This window comes from Choristoneura fumiferana, chromosome 5 (assembly GCF_025370935.1).
Source record: "Choristoneura fumiferana chromosome 5, NRCan_CFum_1, whole genome shotgun sequence".
Lineage (NCBI taxonomy): Eukaryota > Metazoa > Arthropoda > Insecta > Lepidoptera > Tortricidae > Choristoneura > Choristoneura fumiferana.
This window is the reverse complement of record NC_133476.1, coordinates 15936296-15956663: the sequence shown is the minus strand read 5'-3', so window position 1 is coordinate 15956663 and position 20368 is coordinate 15936296. Positions and strand designations below refer to the sequence as shown.

Sequence of the window (20368 nt, the reverse complement as noted above, 5' to 3'; positions counted from 1 at the left end):
GCGACTTTTATTATTTATTATACAATGTAATTTTCGATATATGTACCTAATACAATGCTAAATTGACAGCACATTGATAAATGTTTATCTTAGAGCTGTCAAATTATTTACTTAAGGTTAAAAGGTTAAAAGTCGTGTAAACAAGTTTTAAAAAAACATTATTGGAGGAGAAGACGACAAAGGGTAATTGCAGGTGTGATGTTATGTTATTGTCGTTTTTATAATAAATATTGTCGCTTTTATGAATTAAATAGGTATAGATAATGCTTAGCATATTTTTTTAATTGTGCTGTGAACGGTGCGGTACATTCGCGTCTCATATAAACCTTTAACAGGTTTCTGTAGCACGTCTTAGCAATTTTTTTTTTGTAAACACTATATTGTAAAAAAAGGCCCCAAGAAAATAAGGTACCAAAAAAGTTCCCCGTACGCTGAGAAAGTAATAACACCGCCATTTTCGACACACTAATTTAAAGTTACATCTTTGAAAATATTACAAAACAACAATTTTGTGAGTAGAATTTAACCTTGCATTAAAAGCCTCATGATCAGAGACAGCCTGTATAAAGTAATGATGAAAAAAAATTGTTCATGAATACATCTCAGCTCAGGTAATTGAATGAAGTCTGAAAACTTTTCTAATCGGAAACTGGTGTTTTATTGGATCGCTAAAATATTGAATACTATAGCATTTACCCGCTGCTATGCTTGCATGCTAGGTCTACATAGAAAAATCAAAATTTCGAGATTTTACTAAATTTCTACTGGATATTCGAGAAATTACATAGTGATCTCGTTATACACTTCATGAAGAACTCCTATGAAAAATTCCATGTGTCTAGACAGCGATCAAGATTTTTTAATTTCCATAAATCCCGATCTCGTGAAGACGAAAAGTAACTTATTTGTTTTTTTTTTAGAGATCCATCTATCTATATACCAACTTTCATCCAAATCTTTCAGCTGTTTTAGAGTGGATAGGGGACAAACAGAAACAGACTTTCGGAATAATACTATTAGTAGGATTTATTCGTTTGCCGTTACCGTTAAAATATTTAACGTAGTGGGCTGTGTGCGTAGCGCGAGCCTCCCGGTCGTAGCTCGTAGCCTGCTACGTCGGGGCGACAAGGGCTACGCTGCAATTAAAGGCTGTGGCGACGCCGCGCAGCCTCGCTCCCGACAGACAATGGACCCTCATTCCCATTGTGACTCAAATGTCAATGGGCCCCAAAGATGGCCGGTTCTAATCATAATGCTACGTCCTTAAACTTGTCAAGTGTAACAGCACGGTAGAATGGGCAAGTGCAGGCCCAGTCCCCGTGACCTACATCTGCGACCCTCGCTCAGGAAGCTGCTAATTTCCACCGCGCGGTGCCGACGTCACGGCGCGGGCGGGGCGCCGCGCTGCCTGCCGCCTGCCGGCGACCAGTCCGCCGCCCCGCTTCGGTCCGAACGCACGCGTCACCAACATCGCGTACAGACACTATAAACACGCAACCACACTCAATATCTCAAACGTGTACCCCTTCATTCTGTTCAAGTGCGATAAATGTGAAAAAATATTTTTCTATCTCAACTCTGTGATAGCGAGAGGCGGGCGGAGGCTCGGGCGGGGCGAGTTCTCCTGACACAGTGGCTCAGTCGGCCGCGGGTCGCCGAGTGGCAAGCACCATCGATTTTCTCCACGCAACACTACGCGAGGTACGTAGCGTCACGTGAGAGTATTTTCATCGCGGCTATTTCCACGCGCCGAGTATTTCGAGCGATCTCCGCGCTCAAGGCCGCGTCTGTTTGCGTTTACGTTTTCGAGTTTACGTTGATGTTGTGCTCGGCATCATCTCACGTGGTTGTCTTGGAGCAGGACAAATCGTCGTCACGGCTGTGCTGGCGGCACGTGTCGCGAATACCTAATGCGATAACACTGAACACAAGGCTCCGTGTCGTCGGCGCATCATGTTTTTCTTATTGTCATGCAAATGCTCGCGTGGGATAATTAGACTAGATAAGTAACCAAGCATCTCGTTATTCAAGGTGAGATGGCAAAATGGATTAGAGTGAATTATTTGGGCAGGTGTTGGACTGTTTTGTTCACGTTCCTGTGATGGGCACGATCATGACCTACAGATCGCAACGTTCTAAATCAAACGGACAGTGATACGCTAATTGGCATCTGTTCAAAGCGCGGTTCATTCAATGCGAGCCACGATCGTTACACCAGACCACCAGACTACACTCTACATGACATTGCACCGATAAACTGATACAATGTATTAAGAAAATGACGTCGCCGTAACTTTTCAATATGATCGTTGCTAACTCAAGGAAATTTTCATTTCCTGACTCAAATTTGTTTCGTCGTATCGACATTTTCCGCGGCTCGCCGTCGCCATAAAACAGTTATTAAATCCTTATCGCTCATATTTCGCAATTATTTCAGTTGAGAACGAAAAAATATTTTTCCGTGACAAAACACTTTAATTAACTATGGAAAGATTTACGAATATTTTCAAGTCTTACAAACTTTATCTTCGATCTTCGAATCTTCAACGGTCGAACGCTTTTTTAACAGAAAAAACTTCGTAAAAAGGAGGCAGTCTTCCGTTCCACTGCCAGAGTGACCTTTGATGAAAGATCGGTCCACTGATTCTCACGTCCACTTCCTAAAACTTACTGGAGTTATCATTGAGAAAAAAATAACCTCGGAGTTACTGAATGGACAAAGGTAAAGTCAAAGTGGAGCTACCAGCATTGTCTTTCATGCTTGTTTTTAATCATGTCCAAACAGGGACTTCTCTAATTGATCTTTTGTAGACCTGCGTTGTTCGTTTGTTTTTTGTTCTTTCGTTCTAATCATGGTACTACTTAAGGCACTCACAGGCATTTACGAAATTCATATAAATAGCCTTGATTTTTCCATGTTAATTTTGTTAATAATAGTCCCAACTCTTACTCACTAGTAGGTAATCTTTTTGTTTTGACCGCTAAGAAACTCTTAACTGCAAAAAAAAAACATGCGTACAAGTCATCATGCTTTTATGACATACTAGCTTTTACCCGCGGCTTCGCACGCGTAAACTATTGGTCTGGCAGTTGCAATTTAAATTTTCGGGATTTTTCAAAATTCCCCTGGAAATTTCCAAAATTTATATCGTGGTCTTCATTGAGGTTGTGTTGTGAATAACTGTACAAAATTCTAGACTCTAAACACAGTGCTGAAATTTCAAAAAAAATCCCTATCCAAATTCAAATTCAAATCATTTATTCAGTAAATAGGCCACAATGGGCACTTTCACACGTCTTTTTTAAACTACCATCGCTTTCGGAAAGACCATCATTGCCAAGAAGAATGCGCCGCAAGAAACTTGGCAGAAAGTCATTTTTTTTTAAATAAAATAATTACAAATAAAAGACTTAAAAACTACAGTATACAATTAAAGATTTTTTTTTAATAATAATAATTATAATAATACAGGGATGTATGGGGCCCTTAGTTACAAAACTATCCCGTGGGAATATCGGGATAAGCCCACCTCTTAACCCAGCGGTTGTTATTTCGACATTTTATCCCTAGGTATCCCGTGGGAATATCGGGTCAAAAAGTCGTCTATGTGTTTTTCTAGACATCCAGCTACCTACATACCAAATTTCATGACTCTAAGCCCAGCGGTTATTATTTCGAGATTTTATCCCTATTCCGTGGGAATATCGGGATAAAAAGTAGCCTATGTGTTATTTCAGAGGTCCAGCTACCTACATACTAAATTTCATGGCTCTAAGCCCAGCGGTTATTATTTCGAGATTTTATCCCTATCCCGTGAGAATATCGGGATAAAAATTATCCTATGTGTTATTTCAGAGGTTACTTACATACTAAATTTCATGGCTCTAAGCCCAGCGGTTGTTATTTTAAGATTTTATCCCTATCCCGCGGGAATATCGGGATAAAAAGTAGCCTATGTTTTAATCCAGGTTATATACTAACTTTTCGCCAAATTTCATCCAAATCCGTCAAGCCGTTTCAGCGTGAAGAAGTAACAAACATACTCACTCACTCACAAACTTTTACATTTATAATATTAGTAGGATTGACGATTTGTTTCCCAAAGTGTTTACCTATTACCTAACTATAAAGAGCCTTTTTCTCATGGTCACTGTTGTTATCCGCCGTACAGGCAGGTACAACTTTATGTGTCTGTATTTATTGTATCGCAGTTGATTGACACACTTCGCCTTGACGCGACGCGTGCGTATAGTAAACATAAGAGTACGTGACATGCTGTCCAAATCGATCGATGGTCATTTTCTCAAATGTATACTGAATATTTGTAAATTAAAGAAGAGATAGGTAGTGAGGGATAGCTGTGTAAGCTTATTCCATCGCAGTAAGTAAAGATACTGCGACTGTTTCAAATGCAGTTATCAAATTAGTTAGTTTAGTTTTTTATTATATAAAATGGCTTTGTCCATCAGAGGGCGATTTTGCCATGTAAGTTGTTCAGTAAAAAATTCTAGAAACAAAATATGAGAAGTAATGGTGGATGAAAGATCACAGCGCAAATTTCCATCAAATTAGTTAAAATAATTAAGCACTAGTAGAGCTACTTTTGAGGCTGGTCATACTAAATATCAAAGTAGTATTTTAAAAATATATTGAACTAGTTTTTTTTTTCAAGTAGATTCTACTCTTTTTTAACCGACTTCAAAAAAAGGAGGAGGTTTCAATTCGGTTGTAATGTTCAGTTCGTCATGCTTTCAATTAGGTCCCATAATTAGGTCTGATGATCGGATCTTAAAAATCGAAATATTGTAGGGACACTAGCAGTAACTCGTGCATTTGCTCTTGCAAATCATAATTTGGTGAAGTGGAACACCAGATTTGACCAACGGTACTACTATCAAGTATTTCACGGGTTAAATTTAAATTATCATGATTAATATACTTACCTAGATAAGCGACTAAGAAGAAGCTTAAGTTAATGATTCTTTCGAACTGATCTGATGCTGAAGCCAGAAGGTAGGCGACGGAACTCTGTTATAACAACGTAACTAAGTCGTGTTTGGGCTTAATGGAATAGTTGTGAGATGTTCTTTGGCTACGAATCACTAAAAAGTGAGAGTAAAACCGACTCCAAAAAAATAAAAAATAACAAAAATGGAACCGACTCTTGAAAATATTTTTCTAGGTAAGTAGGTACGTACTAGCTCGAAGTCTCAGCACGACCCAGCAGGAGGGATTGAAACCCATAGTATGTAGGTGAAGTAGACGACTATTTGTGAATTGTCCCACTCCTGCTGGCTCGTGCTGAGGCACCGACTTCGAGCTAGTACGTACCTACTTACTAAAATATTTTCAAGGGTTTGTAGTCGGTTCCATTTTTTGTTATTTTTTATTTTTTTGGAGTCGGTTTTACTTTTTTGTTAAAATTTTTAATGCCATGAAATCGCTATCCAAACTGGTCATATTGATTAAAACATAATGAGAGATTGTCACAATCACACTGTTATAAGTACAGTCACCTGTATTAATGTCTGCCACAGCGGAGCAGGCCAAAATATCTAATACGTCCTACCAGCTCTAGAATAGAGTCGTATGAGATATTTATGCGCGCTTTGATGTGTCAGATATTGGTACTAGACTAGTGACTGTAAACTCAACCAATTTGATTTCTAGGCCACCACAGAAAGTGACATTTACGTTGGTGTATAGATAAACGAAATTTTTTATTAAGATAAGGCTGTACGGTGGCTTGATGGCCCAGGAATCAAAGTGGTTGACTCTACAATGTGCACTACGGTGCACTAAGTGGCTACACATTCTCTGTTTGATCCCCCTTTGGTCCCTAACTATTTCAAACAGTGTTAGTGCATCAGACTGAAATATAACTCTTCAGCTACTCTAATGGTGCATTTGTTATTTATTCTTACCTATAGATTTGTTTTCGACTAAATGCGCTAGAATTCGAATTACAATCACATTCTCTGTCCTTCAACCCCTCTTTCCGTCACCCGATTCATAAAGTAATAACTAAAGCCCATCCGAAACCCATTTTTTCGGCGAAACAATTCGGTCATGCCTCGGCTAGATAATGGCATAGCATAACATAATGGGGCACGTATTGGTGTCAAGGCACCTCGCTGGCTGGCATCACCCGACCAAGCCATCGCCAAAACGGACGACAAACAAAAACTGTCATAGATTACACCACCACTAATTATAAATATGGATGTTTCAGGTCGTCTGATAAAGCCCTTTTTTCGAACGCAGCAATGATTTCGTGAATGTATGTTTCTATTCAGAACACATATAATATGGCTAATTAAGTAAATATTCTTCTTCTTTAAGTGCCACTTCATTATTGAAGGTAGGCAGTCAGCTCCTTATTTTTTTTTATCAAGCGCCGAATCGAACAGTCGCTCGGCGTTAATCCTTGTCCAGTCCCTAATATAACGAAGCTAAGACATCTTACAACTACCTGGTTTACGACAAAACAACATGTTTTGTTTGTCATAACAAAAAGTTTGAGAACACGAACTTTGATATAACTTTGTAGCGTCCAGATAAGCACCAGTATATAACTTGAAGATCGAACAAAATTTATAAACAACGTATTATTGTCCCCAATTAACAAATCTCAAATATATTTTTAAACTTTATTTTCATGTTTTGTCCTTTAGTTCTTTTATCCTCATTACATGTGGTTCTTTTTAACTTCATTTTTCAATCCATTCAAAACTTATTATAGTTTGACTTTGACAGTCAAGAGTTTTTATATCTTTAGTATTTATCGTATTTATTAAACTTTAATTTCTAGGTTATTTAAAGTTACGGGCTCTGAGCTAACTTGAGCATATTTATTACACGCGTAATTCAAAATACGTATTGTAACGCATTAATATTGATTGTAGATTGTACATTTAGCTGTTTTGAGAAATTGCGTACAAGCAAACGAAGTTGTTATGCAAACTGAGATAAAAACCTTTTTTTGAAGCCGTGGTGGCCTAGTGGTTTGACCTATCGCCTCTCAAGCAGAAGGTCGTGGTTTCAAACCCCGGCTCGCACCTCTGAGTTTTTCCAAATTCATATCCTGAATTACATTTGAAATTTACCACGAGCTTTGCGGGTTAAGAAAAACATCGTGAGGAAACCTGTACACCCTGCGAAGCAATTCAATGGTGTGAGTGAAGTTCCCAATCTGCACTGGGCCCGCGTGGAAACTATGGCCTAAGCCCTCTTGTTATGAGAGGAGGCCTGTGTCCAGCAGTGGGACGTATATCGGCTGGGATGGATGGATGGATTTTTATAATCTGGTTGATCACTAACGATAACATGAAAGTGATAAAATATCTTTAATGATAATTATCATGTGTTTTTCTTCTTTAAAGTACCTAAATACTTGGGGTCGATTTACCGCTACGATTATATTCTTTGTAACCAGGGCTAGATTAACATTAAGCAGAGTTGGCAACGTCGGGGTCCCGCGCGTGTACATAAAAAAAAATGTTTCTAAGAATAGAGCTGATATCTTTAAATGGCTGAATAGGACCCCGATAATTGCATAGCCTGGGTAATCCAGCCCTGTGTGTACCATTTAAACAGTTTAGTCTATATATGGACTAATTTGAGACCATTTTGTATCGTCTAGTCACGCAATCCATTGCAAAGGCCTTTTCCTCGTTACGTCGTTTGAGTTTTCCTTTTTAACTGCTCCTGTACCTGACAGTTGAAATTAAAACCCTGGGTTAGCGTTTCTATGTGGATTTTAGACTGATGTAATTATTTAAGTGATAGATTTTTTGCCAGTCAGAAAGTGCTTGTTATAGCCTAAATTAAATAGAAATTGACTTTGACTTTTATCGACTGTCAGTTTTCTTCGAGTTGTTTGTTGATTTTATAAAAAAAATACAATTAAATAAAACGCTTATGACGAGTTAAGCTAGTAGGTAAATTAGTATTTTCTTGTAAATAAACATTTTTACAATTCTGTGTATTTGTTAACGTATCTACAACAAAAACAGATCTTATTATTTATATCATAAAAAATATTTGTATGGCATAGTAAACAAACAAGCTACCGGGTCACCAGATGGTAAGCAATCTGCACCGTCAATGTAAGACAATCGCGACAACGTGGGAGTGATTGGTTCATTGCTGATTTTTTGATACATTTAGAGGCACCCATGTCGAGTTTTTGCATATTATTTAGTTATTTTTGTAGCACTGTTCTATAACAGTCGTTTATACATTTTAAAACGCTTTACAAAGTTATCGGTATTGTTATAAAACCATTACAAAATAAAATAACGTGACTGAAATATCGTCGTACGTTCGACAAACACGTTCTAGATGATGCGATAAACACGCGATAGTACTATTTTCTCAATGAATTGCTTTATTTTATTGATTCACTTTAGTATAACGACACTTGTGTTTTATAAATAACCTGATTCAAAATTTCTGATTTTATTTTTACATTTATACCAACATTTGCCTCGGAATGAAGCTTTAAAGGATAAATAAAATCTACTGACTTATTCCTAGTTTCAAACAAAACGGGCAGAGCCTCAAACGCAGTGAAAAAAAACACATTTTATGAAGTTTTAATTAAAATTTGCTTAGCCCTTTCAAAGGATCAGACAGGATAAAATATTTTAGCAAAAAAAACACGGTGCTTGTAAATGAGTTACGTAATGTCATAATATGAAAGTTTTTTCGAGACGTTTTAAATACATGCATAGATAAAGATACCCAAATCACCTTTACGTGATGACTCCGAATTAAAGATTTACTGATAACGTGATTTCAATCCAATCTCATATAGTATTATGTAACCATGTTCTTATAATGATTTACGACACTAAAAAATAAAGAATTAAACTTTATTTTCACAGCGTATCCTATCCTATCCCGATCGCGTTCAGATTTGTCCGAACACTGTAAACTTCGATGGACGCCGGTTCGTATTCAAGATCTCGATACCCGACGGTAAAACACTGTCGGGATACGATACGCCGTGAAGAGACGCCATCCATTAGTAAGCATCTCCGATTTGAAAAGATGTGCGTTAGCATCATAAAAGGCAATATTAAAACTTTTACTAAAGAAAATACGAGAAATTTACAATATAGTTTAAATGAAATGCTTAATTTATTCGGATTTATTACCCGAACTCCAAACTTAATATACACGCGTCTTGAACGTGCGTTTGTAATATTACGCCAAAAAGTAAAAACAAGCCAACTCTAGCCAACATGAGCTCGCCAAAAACATCGTACGAAAACTGTAATTATATAACACTCCTCATTCCATTTTATAACACGAGATAAAATACAATTCTATAATTACCAGAAGGTTAATTTATTCTACCGCATTTTTGTCTATTTTTACGCAGCGTTCGGGAATCCAATTAATTTTATTCCTGACACATAGACGGGTGATTGTTTTTCTTTCCTTTAAGAACGGGTCGTTTCTTAATTAATTTTCGTCTTTAGATTAATTAATTAGGAGTAATGAAAAGTGAACTACTGACTTTGTGTGTCTAAATAGTCTCTACATACTAAGAAACGTTGAGAAATCACTAATTTAAATTTATTTCAGAGTAATCTTATTTTTTTTAATATATACTAGTTTTTGCCCGTGACTTGGTCTGCGAAGACTTCGTTTTTCGATAAATAAAAACTAGGTACCTTATACCCACCCAGGTTCAAAAGGTTTCAAAATATCTCCATAGCAGATTTCAGACTCAGCGGTTTAAACGTAAAGAAAAACAGACAACATCAGACATACCACACAGACGGAGATACTTTCGCATTTATAAAATTAGTAAAGCCATTGCAGACTTAAATTCCTTCAAACCATTTCTATGAAATATTATGCTAAGAACTAAATCATAATATTAAAACCTAACTTAACTTGAGGCTCACTTTATTACTAAAATTGATGCAAATAATTTGCTACTTGTAATATTATTGTAATAAGAAGTCTGCCAAGAATACGAAGTTTTGTTTTTATGGAAATCTAGAAAACTCCTTTTGATTTCATATCAGACAGTATACAATCGGTCAAAATTCCAAAATTTCCTGCTGTCAACAATAATTATTTACTTGAATGCAATATCGAATATCCTTCGAATATCATGCTGCTCGAATTTAATTAAGCATAAAATTTCGACTCTCCTCCTTCTGACCACATATTCTATTGTACAATCTCTTCTACTATAAAATATTCATGCTTGTTTGCCTTCCACTCATGATAATATATGTATATATATGTGCACACATTGTGTTGTTGTGAACACTTATATGTATTTTCTTTTCTTTATTTTTCCTAAAAAAATTAAAACATATAATATTTTGAGAATGTTTGAAGGAGTTTTTCCAGAGATGGAATTAAAAATAGTATAGTATATATTAAGATTTCTTTCGTTTCATAATTTGTTTTAGGCGTGTTCAGACAGCTATTGTATGTATATATGTGTTATTTGCATGTTTGTTGTGTTAACACATATACATACAATAGCTGTCTGAACACGCCTAAAACAAATTATGAAACGAAAGAAATCTTAAGATATATACTATGCTATTTTTAATTCCATCTCTGGAAGTACCTACTAACTCCTTCAAACATGCTTTAATTTTTTTAGGAAAAAAGAAAGAAAAGAAAATACATATAAGTAACAACAACACAATGTATGCACAACAATATTATTACAAATAGACAACACGAAGGGCAAATATATGTCATTGCGGTTGCGATTTTTTCGTACAACAATGTCGTCAGTGAAAATGAAACGTTCTTCTTCAAATACGAGTATTTATAAATCTTAGTCTCAGGTTACTCTTAATAATTGAAATGATTAACTTCAAAATCCAGTAACTATTGTAAGCTATGTAAACTCAGCTGTCTCTAGTATGATAATAGTGCATCCGAAGGTCGTCAAATACAGTACCTACGTTTGAAGATCTCGGTATAAAATCAAGTCATACACAATATACCTACTTCACGGTTAGTTATCCAGGAACGCCTCGCTGCTGCCCATTCATTCGGATTAATCATTGTATCCTGGTTGCATACTACCGTAAAACAAGCCAGCTTAAATAAAACTCTATTTCCATAAGCATAAAATGGAAATTACATTGATTCAAGGATATTTTGCGTCATGATATTTGATACGCTTTTTATTGAAGGGAATATCGATACTGGAAGAACCTACATACTTTGATTAAGTATTGTATTGGATGACTTTTTATTGTACATAAAACACATAAAAATACAGTTTACATTGAGATATTGATGTGCAAATGTGAACTTATCCCATAAGGAGACTTTGACTTTAAAAATTGTAAGAGATCATGTGACTTTAGGCGTATAACAAAAATGTAGAGCAAAATGTCAAACGGCATATGGCATTGTAGATATACTCAGCGGCACAAAATTTGGCCCACTCTGCATACAAAATTACTTATTTCTCATACATTTGATGGCCAGATTTTTTTCCGCTCAGTATAGTTTATTTTTAATGTCCTCTAATGACCATTTTTAACACGAAATGTGATTCAAATACGCGTTACTCTCTTAATTGCTATCGGCAAATTGGGCTCCTTTACCGGACCCCAATGGTAACAAACAGTTCTCATAGTACACATTCTACTCTATAACACCAACGTGATAAAAAAAACTTAGACTAATTGCTCATGTACGTATCAAAATAACTTCAAATTTAGTTTCTAAGCTGTAAAATTTCTAAGGAATAATATAGTGAATGTAGTAGGTATTATGTATCCTGTATTCTTCATAAATTGGTATAACTACTCATACAAAAGCCTAAAAATAATAGCTAAGGCGCGGCGTTTATACTACTTCAGCCATAAAAAACAGACCCCGGCGTGTTTGTTCCATTATTTTAATAATGTTGATGCCAGAGAAAGTAATAATAAGCCACTCCGGTGTTTGTCTGTACGTCTGCCAAAGTTACGGGACACTTTGTATAAATTATTCCATTTCTACTGGCATACGTTCAAAATTCTCGGCAACATGCCGTCATACAGCTTCCGCTGATATTTATGACATGATCCTTTGGGGAATACAGTAATGTCATCGTTTTAAACGTGTTTGTTGAAGTGTCGGAGTCGTCACATGACATCTAGACGGCTCTCGTGAATTGCTTTATCATAAAAAGTTACAATAAAGTTAAAAAATTGAGAAATTTTCCTGTATTTGCCAATGCTTAGGTTTATGTACAATTGAGGGCATAAATATCTATACAGCCATAGCGTCAAATTTATTTATACATCGACCTCATGGTTAGTGTCATAAAGGTGTACAGACGTACATATAAGGTGTAACGTACATATTTTATGCCCTTGACTGTATATGGTAAAGATTATATTACGGAATGATGAAGAACTACATTTGACTACCAACGATTTAAAAAAAACGCTACAAATTATAATAAAGCTAAATTACGTTTTGTCCGAGCGTCTACCAATTACACAGGAAGATAACAAATAACAGAACGATTTATGCTGATAATCATTTTTGCAATAAGACAAAGTCGCTTGATTAGTATTTCTAATAAAACATAAAAAAAAACATGAAAATTTGTACATCTGTTTAGGAGCTACGTTACCGTAGGCAGATTCACAGGTTGAACTTATAAACTCCCCTCTTTTTGCATCGGGATAAAAATTGATACCGCGTCCACAATATTACATTAGGCAGTAGGTATGACACAAGATATTACACTGGTAAACCAGACTGTACTAGCAAACACCTAACTTTCTTAATTAGATTAATGATCACTCTATTTCTTATTTACCTTACCTTCCCTTCGATAATAAATTTTCATTGAACGTTTTTATGTAAATACTACGCTCTATCCTTACTTATACTTATTTATACTACAAGAAACAATTGTAATTTGAAAACATAACAGAACACACAGCAAAACAAAAATAAGTTACAATACTTATTATCGGCAGGTTAAATGCGATTGTGTCTCTGGTGTGGTACTGTTGTTTACTTAGAGAAATTAGTAAAGTGTCAGACTTATTAAGGCTGACTGTATTTAGTCGGGCCAAATCCAGCGATCGATCTAGGCTAATCTGGCTTTAGCTCGCAGTCTAATGTTAGGAATGACCTAGAACCGAGGGATATCGATTTAAATAAGCCTTCTCATAACAGTTTTCTGCAGTTGTGGCTCTTTGAAGTTTATATGCGGACTGTTTTCCAATACAAACTAGCTTACGCCTACCACTTCACAGCCTTTGCGAGACAACACTGCTTTTATTATTATTACGTTCTCATCTATTTTATGTATCATTCATAATTATATATTTTGTATATAGTAATACTAGCATTTGCCGGCGACTTCGTCCGCGTGGAATTAGGTTATGACCGTTTTATTCCGGTCCGGTCTTGTAGTGCGCAAGCGCCCTAACTATGCTTTTTTAAAGGTAACAGATCCCTCAAAGGAATACGTTCGCTTTTGTAAATGTATCTCAACGGATGTCAATTCTTTATTTTTGTACAATATAATACAATTACTCTTTTTATTGAACACCATAATATAGTAAGGAGTTCAGAAAAAAGATGAAAATAGAGAAAAATTTAATGCAATAAAAGGTTTACGTACATATGTACATACAAAGACATGACAAAAAAAACAAATGCGGGTACTTTGAAAAATTCGCGTGGCTACACGACTATACAGTACAACCGAAACAAAGTAGTCTTAAAACAAATTAACTTCACGTTAAGTGCCACAGTCCTAACTAGATAGCGTTTTATCTCATCACATAAACAAGCTAAGATATAAAGTATATTTAATTTAATATACTGTTGATATTTGAATATGAATAGAGTACCGAGTCCCTCGCGTTCCACTTTGTCACGCTTCAGTTTCAGAGTAAACAATTAACGTAATGCTTAGAGAAAGGGCAATTTCATACTAATTTGCACTTTAACGATATTGCGTCACTGATGCATCTGTTGTCGGCTGTGACGCACTTGAGAACAATAACACGTTGTTTTGTTGGAAATATGGTTATTTCAAATAATTATTGTCAGTGAAATCAATACAAATGCGATGATAGTTTTGCGCTCTACTGATTTAAGACTTGGATCTAGAAAAAAAACGCCAGAATCAATTGATACCTTGACAAGTTCGTATATGACACTCGGTAGGAACCTGTCGCAGGGAGTTTCTTCTGCCTCTATCAAGATTTTTTTTGATAAGTGCGGCAAATGCTGACTAAACAGGAACGAACATGTCAAGGTACAGTCGCAATCAGAATAATTTTGTATATACCCACATCGAAGTGGATTCTGATAAGTATTTTTTATTGTGAAAAATCTAAATTATTTTATTACATAACTACACGTATAACTTCTATGTAGCTTAATTTATTCAGTTAAATGTTAAGAACTCAATCTAAACTATTTGTAGATGTACTCGTAGGTAATATTCTATTATTTATCCTATGTTTTTCCAAGGTCTCAAACTGTCTCCATGCCAAAATTAAATGTCCATCATCCGTTTAGTAGATGCTTAACCCACAGTTAATATACTTAAGACACGGATCCGAGCTGTCTTTTTTTTTTTAATCAGCAAAAGTGCTTTTTAAACAGATGAGGGGTTAAACGTGAAAACCTAATAAACAAACAAACAATCTCATTCGCATTTATAATGTTAGAAAGATGCGACATTAAGATTCTAGGACGACACTCAGACACCAGGTGCGGTCGTAGCCTGAAATTTTGGAGGGGGTCTCTAATAATAATGCATCGCGGCTAGGGGCAAAAAATAGCTTTTTTTATTTTGTAAAGTTTTAGATTTTTTTCAATTTGACATGTACGATTTTGGGAGAGGTCATGTCCCCTGTGACTTCGGACCACGCCTGTCAGACTAGTCAGACGCTAGGCTAAATTGTTAAGTTATCGTGGCCTTGACAATCTGTTTGCACTAGTTATCTGGATCTAGTACTGGTATTGGACTAGTACAGCCAGATGCTACCGGTTAGGAGGATATTGGATGATGGGGTCAATTCCCTCGGGTTGCATCCGTCAATGGCCATCGATGTAGGCCACACTGTTATGATTTAGTCAATTTTAAGTAGATAATATGAAAATAACTGTCATTATTGGGCTATAGACACATTATAAAAAAGTATTTACGTTGATATAAATTAAAGTAAAATTACTAGTTTACCAGTAAGTAGCGGAAGATCAACCAGTCAATCCTTGCAAATTATCAATCTTTGAAAGATTATTACGAGACAACGGAATTAGAGTGAACGTGTATGCTTAAAAATGAGCTTAAAGTGCAACTTTGCTGTATTTATTTTATGTCATCAATTCATCATTCTTTTGTTCTTCATCTAAATCCATCCTACATATATTATAAACTAGCCGTTACCCTCGACTCCGTCCGCGCAGAATTCGTTTACCTATACTATTAAATTTTCCGGGATAAAAACTATCCTATGTCCTTCTCCGGGACTCAAAATATCTGTATACCGAACTTCATCTAAATCAGAACAGTGGTTTAGACGTGATGAAGTAACAGACAAACAAATAAACAAACAAACAGACACAAACTTTCGCATTTATAATATTAGTGGGATGTCAAAGTTTGTAAATATGTTTGGATGTTTAAGCGATTTAGATAAAATTCGGTATACAGATAGTTTGAGTCCCGGAGAAGTTGAAGGACATAGGATAGTTTTTATCCCGGATAATTGCATTTTTCCCGCGGGATAGCGATAAACGTATTCTGCGCGGACGGAGTCGCGGGTAACGGCTAGTTAATATATAAATAAACAAGCTTTTGCCCGCGGTTCCGCCCGCGTGTTATTCGGTTATTGCGCGCTGTTCCCTCGGGAACTGTGCATTTTTTCGGGATAAAAAGTAGCTTATGTCACTCTCGGGCCCATAAACTATCTCTGTGCCAAAAATCACGTCGATCCGTCGCTCCGTTATGGCGTGACACACGGACAAACACACAAACATACAAACACGCTTTCGCATTTATAATATTAGTATGGATAGCTTAGGTACTAGAATACTGGTTGTTGACTGTTTGTTTCGCATTCTCGTAGTACCTAGGACGTATTTAATATATTTGGTGATTTTATAAACTCTGTCGATTGGATTTATGTAAGCCATATTGGTGCTCATGCTAGTAGAAAATACACACGTGTGGTGTTGTTATTTCATTCTGTTATTGTTCACTGACCCTCCAGTTTCTGACGTCACCATCTTTCACACTTGCATAGATATTTCCTAGGGTCATATATTTTGTAAAAGTCGTATAACGGCCACCTGCGCCGGCGCAGCGTAAATAAAACGTGTCACGCACCAGCGCGGCGCCGATGAATGGGTGACATTGGCACACGCTCGTACTGTCATGGCCGCGATCACAGTTTGAATCGACTACGCCTATACACAGGGTGATTTAAGTAAAATGAAGGGGGACACCATTTATAACGATATATCGGATGTAACGACCAAGAAAAAAGTCCCAACACGATCTTAAATGCCAAAATAACACTGGTTATAACGACCAACCGTGTTTATTATTTTGAGTATTGAATTACTTCAGAGATGTGTGCAGGTTTCGTCACGATGTTTTTCTTCGCCGTAAAGCTCGTTTCGCACATGAGTTTCAAAAACTCAGAGGTGCGGGCTGGGGTTTGAACCCCTCGAACCTCTGCTTGAGAGGCGATAGGGCAAACCACTAGGCCACCATGGCGTAGTTTGTATAGTAATTAATTGCTTCTAAATGTCTAAAACTGTGCTTCAGCTAGCCAGCAAGATGTTATATTTAAAACTAACTATTGCCCACGGCTTCGCCACCGTTGTAATTTTTCTAAATTTTCTTCCACAAAAACCTTCTCCTGACAATAACGAACGCAACAAAAAAAATATTTGTGAAATCGGTCCAGCCGGTCCCGAGTTTCGCGCTTAGCAACACACACACACACAATACAAAATAGAAGAAGAAATAAGAAGAATAGTATAGAAGAAGATTACGTCTTTCTGCAATCTTTACTGGTAAATTCCAAGAAAAGTTAATGGTAAAGATGTACCCGTTTTCACTCTCGTGAGGGCATGAGAGTACACAACGACAACATCCCTGCCTATATACGCCCCACTGTGGGGCACAGGCCTCCTCTCAGAATGAGAGAACTTAGACTGTAGTTCTCACGCGAGCTCAGTGTGGATTGGGAACTTCACACTCACACACCATTGAAAACTTAAATAAGGTTTGAAAACATTAAAAGTAAAAGTTATTAATTAAAATAGATACTGTAAACTTAATTCATAAAAATATTTACGATTTAATACAAGTAATAAACGGAGATAGAGGTCATTTGGAGGTCAATAGTTTGAGGACAATTATCGAGGTTATTAGAAAATGAAAAATCTTTCCTCTTTACGCTTGTCTTTTTTTCTTATACATAAATTAACATTCTTGTGGCGTTAAAACATATTCTATTTCTACTCATGACACACTTTATTTATGTGAGTATAACCACTAAGTCACATTATCCACAGGTAATGGTTGTTTTCTTTTATTTTTCGATATAATAAAGAGAGAACCATTTATTTACACAATCAATACATAGAAAAATATATCAGAGGGAATGACTAAATACATATAAACATCGAATAGTATTAAATCAGCCCCACTCAGGACAATGTGTTACCAGCTTTTTCTTAACCTGTATTTTTTTTGTTTTACACAATAATTTAAATAATTTAGATCGTCTTATTAAATGTGCTGTGCATTGTTCTGATGATGAACTCTGGTTGAGTTCGAAACGCAACAGGGTAGTGTGGTTGTGGCGCTATTATGTACCTACTTAGTCTGGGAAAGGAGATACTGTATAAATACATATTCGTTGCGTAGACGAGTTTGATACGCTCGTGGGTGAACAAAGTAATTGTTTGTAGTTCATTAAAATTTGTCTTTTAATTACTTAGTGAATAAGTTAAATATACTTAGTAAGACAATTTGATTAACAAGCAGAATCCGCCGTTTGATCACTATTTACAATTAAGCCGACCTCACGCCGACCTTAAGCCAAAAGGTCGGGACTCCAACAGAATACCACACGGGTTAATGAGTCTTATCGGGGTTTGCGTAAGGTACGAAATAAATTAACAGAATTATTTATAGGATGTTCTTTAGTCCCTTGATGAGTTGTTAAGATTTAAACCATAAAAATAATACCTTTTACTAAGCAAAAAAAGGTCTTGTTTCTGATACGCTCATTTTGCTTTTGGTATTTTTTAAATTGCCTTTAATAATTAACAATAAACTGTCAATCTTTACATAGTATGAAATAACGTCACTTTCCGCCGTCTATTAGGTACGCTTTCTTTTTAACTAAGCGACCGATTTAAATGCGGTATTCACTATTAGATAACTTTTCATGTTTCTGACATGCTCCCATGACTTAAGAAGTAAAGAAAGACACGTGTCAAACGAATGTCAAAGACTCCAAACAAATCACGAACACTCCACTCCATGAAAGGCTATGAAAGGTTAATATTTACGATACATATGCTAGTGAAACGCCCCGGCTTCGCTCTGGGTTTAGTTTTTGGAAAATAGAGCCGATTTTTTTTTTAAGTGCCTTTGAAGGTAGAGAAACTTGTTTGAAAATGGTAATTATTGTAATTTAATAAAAATACGATGGTGAGTGGTAACCATTACACCTTTCGTTTAACATAATTTCATTGGTTATAAAATTTTGATTTTATCTTGTAGAATGCAGTAGATTAGGTAAAGGTTATGTTTGTTTACAAAAAAAAGTTCCAGAGAATCACTTTGTTCACGACAAATATAACCTAACCAAGAAAGAGTTGGAAAACCTCCGACATTGTCACTTCAAAGTTCAATACCTCAAAAATGGCTGAACCGATTTTGACGAAACCCTGCTTTCAAATAAAAAACTGCGTTAAAATCGGTTTACCCCTTTAAGAACTACGGTGCCACAGACAGACACTCACGCAGACACACAGCCACACATAGCGGTCAAACTTATATTATTACACCCCTCCTTTTGCGTCGGGAGTTAAAAAATGATAGAAAACGTAACATTATTTTAAATAATAAAACACTCAGAATATTACGCGTAAACAACTTAAAAACCACTTATAAATTTACAATATACATATATTATATACCTCGTAACCGCCATACACACCGTGTTTACCGCTCGCATTGTTTGCTTATGATTTAACAGCACCACAATTGGTGTGAATTGATATTTCACAGCGCTTCGTGGCCTTGTGACGTCACTGGCAATGTCACGTCGGTTGCGTGACTGTGTGATGCGTGACTTGCTACCAGGTTACGTAGAGCTCTGGGGACGAAGGGACTGTTGGGGCGGCGTGGTCAGGATCCGGTGGACGGTTGACCGGAAAGGTATCGATGCACTGATTAAAGTGATATAGCCTTGAAATATAACGATGGGAACATTATTTTGAAGGAGCTATAAACGTATTTTTTCACTTTCATAGAATTATCTTGAATAAGATCAGATTTTGAAATTAAAATATCGATGACTTTTAGAAACCGCTCAGCTGTTTTCGCTCAGGTCTTTGGAATAAATAAAATGGAGCGTTTCTATTGGTTCATGAAAAACGCATTAGGCCCGCGCAGGTATGTCGGGGTAAGAAAATTTCGTCACTTTTGGACCTTAACGTAATTGAAATAGAGTTGAAAAGTGACGAACCTTTTCTTACCCCGACTATACAATGGCCCAAGCCTTCTCTTTCTGAGAGGAGGCCTGTAACCAGCAGTGGGACGTATATAAACTGAGACGATGATACATTATTCTTACTAACATTTTGTCAACCAAAATCATACTAAGTATAAATTAAACTTGGCTCAGTACGATTATGTTAAATAAGAATTATAACAGCGTAATAAATGACAGCTGAGTCATCTTTACGCAAGATTAAACTTCTAAAGGCACACACTAACAATGACGTACTTTAAATTTAAATGCGTTGTTAGGTCATTTGTCATCTTCGCGCTGACCTCGCCAATGTCACGGGCAACCATTGTTCGGTCAGCGTTACATTGACGATTCTGTAATTTTTATTAGTGATGTAGCTGTGGCAAAGTTGTGCGAAATTTTGGCTTGTATTTTTGGCTAATATCGAGGGTATTCTGGCAGAACCGGATAAGTGCACAATATTTATTTTTTATACGGTTTTGCTAGATAAATAAAGCAGAAAAATTGAGTAATCTGATTGAGTAAACAGAGGCATCTGTGTGTAACTTTTTTTTAAAAAGAATTTGCACTTATTCTGTTTTGCCGGAATACCCTCGATATATTCTATGTTTTTTGAGTT

At 36.2% G+C, this 20368-nt stretch overlaps 1 protein-coding gene across 1 annotated transcript in view; it reads left to right on the top strand.

Moving 5' to 3' along the window:
* The first annotated feature begins 1426 nt into the window (after positions 1–1426).
* Positions 1427–20368, top strand: part of Tob (Transducer of ERBB2) — a 74763-nt gene continuing 55821 nt past the window's right edge. Inside the window, exon 1 of the mRNA XM_074088151.1 lies at positions 1427–1701. The gene's annotated coding sequence lies outside the window, so the exon portion shown is untranslated. The remainder of the gene's footprint in view (positions 1702–20368) is intronic.